The following is a 3,131-nucleotide window of genomic DNA, read 5'->3' as shown; positions in this document are numbered from 1 at the left end:
CGTTACACACAAAGCTAACTGGCTATAGTTAGCCTGTACGGATGCTAGCGGGTTAACGTTGTGTAGCCAGCAACTTCGGCAGTAGAGTTTCGGCGAGCTAACCACGACAGCGTTGTCGTCACAATCAACCTGCATTGATGTTTGAAATGGAGACACGCATATCGTTTCTTTCCCCTGAGATCCTGGACATTATGGAGACTGTCACTCTTATGTAGAATACTTCACAGTAAAGTGTTACCCGGGTTAATCCATGGTGGAGCTAAATGCTAATGTATCGCAGACATTTTAAAGCCTACACTTCCAGAAATATTGCTTTAAAAAGCTACGGGCCAGTTTTTACAAGGCAAATGAAACAAGCTGTTATGATACGTGGATATACTGCATGATTGATATTGAAGCCTTGTTTACCAAAGTGTTCTCAGTCTGTCATCTATCACTGTTTCCTGTTTCTTCCTCATCTTTTCCGAGTTGACGCTCCCACAGTTTTACAACTTCCTACATGAGATGGAGAGAGCCAGGCCAGCATGGAGTGTTTCAGCTGAGGGTGTGTGTGTTTGTTTGTTTGTGGTGTGTGTTTGTGTGTGGTGTGGTGTGTGTGGTGTGTGTGTGTGTTTGTTTGTTTGGGTTTGTGTGTGTGGAGAGAATGTAAGATTGCTTGTGTGCTCATGTCAGGCTGTAGCTGCGGGGGTGTGTGAGGTGGGATGTATTACAACAGGTTGTGTGTCTGTGTTGGCACCGACGCCAGAGTGACTGAAGGGAAACACAAAAACACATGTTATGTACTGCCAGACATTTCTACTCAAATAAACATGAATACAAAATAAAAGCTTTCAACTTCCTCAAAGGGACACAACCCCTGCATAGAGTCTCTTTTCTGCCGTTATAAGGGGAAGTTCTTAGTTGGTTTTTTTAAACACGAGGTGATACATTCATCGATACTTTCTCCTAACCTGTCATTCAAATAACTAGAGAAAGCAAGTGGGGAAATGTTTTCTCCTTCTGACTGGTATAGTCCTTACCTAGGTAGTGCAGGGCACTCCTCATACTCGCTTGACGGCTAGTAGTCTTACCTAGCTACTGTCAGGGCACTCCCTATACTCTTCTTCTGACTGGCTAGTAGCTCTTACTAGGTACTGTCAGGGCACTCCTCATACTCTGCTTTCTGACTTGCTAGTAGTCCTTACTAGGTACTGTCATGGCACTCCTCTATACTCTGCTTCTGACTGGCTAGTAGTCCTTACCTAGGTACTGCACATGGCGACTCCCAACAAAGATGGAACAGAAGTGTGAGTCTCACTCTGTAGCTAAAAAAGAGCTCAACACACAGGGTGAAAAGAGGAGCTTCAGCATGAGTTTTTTTCAAAATTAAACTATGTAAACTTATTCAATTTAACCTCTAAATACAATTATGAACCTGAAAATTAGCACAATATGAGCACTTTAAGTAAAATATCTGATACCATACAGAGAAAATACTTGACTACAAGTAAAGGTCCTGCTTTTAAACCTTACTGTAGGTAAAAGTATGTAATCACCGAAATGTACTTACCAGTACTTTGTGCAGTAAAATGTTCCCTGTCAGTGTTTCCTATTCTATCTGATGTTTCTGGATTCATATTCCTGCTGCTTTAATGTGGATGTGGCATTTACTGCTGTGATGTTTACAGTTGTACTCAATCACGGCTTATATAAAAGATCTAGTCCCATAAAGGATTAAGGGCATGTTAAAATGCCATGTATTCAAACATGCAACCGCCACATGTGACCTGTTCCTTTCCTCTGTGTGAGATTTTGTCTATGCTGTATTTTTTTAAAATTGAACTGGTTGTGCCGTCTTGGCCAGGTCTCCCTCGGAAAAGAGATTTCAACTCAAGGGACTTCCTGGTTAAATAAAGGTTAAATAAAAATAAAAAATACTGTTGGATAGTTAAGACAGCAAGGCATTGTATTCTAAAACATCATCATAGCATGTAGCATCTCTGTGAGGACCACCATCTTCAAAAAAGCAACTTTTATGAAAACAGCCATGTTCTCAGATTGGTGATGATGCATTTTTCAGTTGAGCCAAGGCTTTTTCAAGACTGTATTAGTTAAGAACACATCTGGAGATACATGGTTTTCACGTAAGTAAAGCGTCGGACTAATGTAGTGGAGTAAAAAGTATAATACAAAAACAGGCAGAAAATTGTAAAAAAAAGAAAGAAATTAAAGACGCATAAACACAATCACATGCAAGACATTCATCCAAGTTGCATTAAGACACTTATGGCTTTACAAGTATCTCAAATGTGTACCTAAGTGCTGTAATTAAAAACAAACATAATTAGTTACCTCCACCACTGTAATAAGTGTGATGAAAGCTGATAGAGAAAACACCACACACTGATACTTCTGAACCTCGAAGCAGTTTCTAGAGAAATGAGACTACTGGTGTACATGTGTTACTAGTCCGTGTCATTCCTCATTTTCTATCCTTCACATACAGCAATTAGATCAGTACTTATATGAGAGTTATGGCCCTGTGGGATTATTCTCTACGATGTGACAGAGTGGTTATGTTGAGTCGCTCGGTCATTGCATGGCAGTCGCCAACTAGATCACAAGATACCGTGTTTTTACTCTAAATGTTATCTCCCTGATTTACTGGTGTTTTATTGCACCTCATTTTGTACGTCGCTTTGTACAAATGCATCTGCCAAAGAGTATATGTTAATTTTCAAGTTGACATTTGGCCCAAAGTGAAACAGAAGGCTTCATTTGGAGATAATTTCACTAAGACTCAAATGTAAGGATAGATGAAGTGCTGCTAAATAGATATTACTCAACTCTGAGCGAACTCCAGGCACTCTTGCTCCGTGACACGGGGGCTTCCAAGTGCTGCGAGCAAATCACTCCGCCCAAGTAGCAGCAGCAGCAGCAGTAGCAGAATACAGTTCTACTGCTTGCCTGTATCTATTGTTTAGATATGGCTGTGCTTTGTAAGGAGTTAACCTCTAAAATGGACGCCTGCTCTACCAGGTGAGCTACCTTGACACAAAACCAGTGAAAAATGTATTTAATATAACAACTTTATGTACCCCGCAAGGGAAATTAAATCTCTTCACTCTGTCTCTCTTCAGTCAGACCCAGTC

Source organism: Etheostoma spectabile, chromosome 7 (genome assembly GCF_008692095.1).
Source record: "Etheostoma spectabile isolate EspeVRDwgs_2016 chromosome 7, UIUC_Espe_1.0, whole genome shotgun sequence".
NCBI classification, from domain to species: domain Eukaryota; kingdom Metazoa; phylum Chordata; class Actinopteri; order Perciformes; family Percidae; genus Etheostoma; species Etheostoma spectabile.
The sequence above is the reverse complement of the archived record's forward strand: the minus strand, read 5'-3'. Positions refer to the sequence as shown.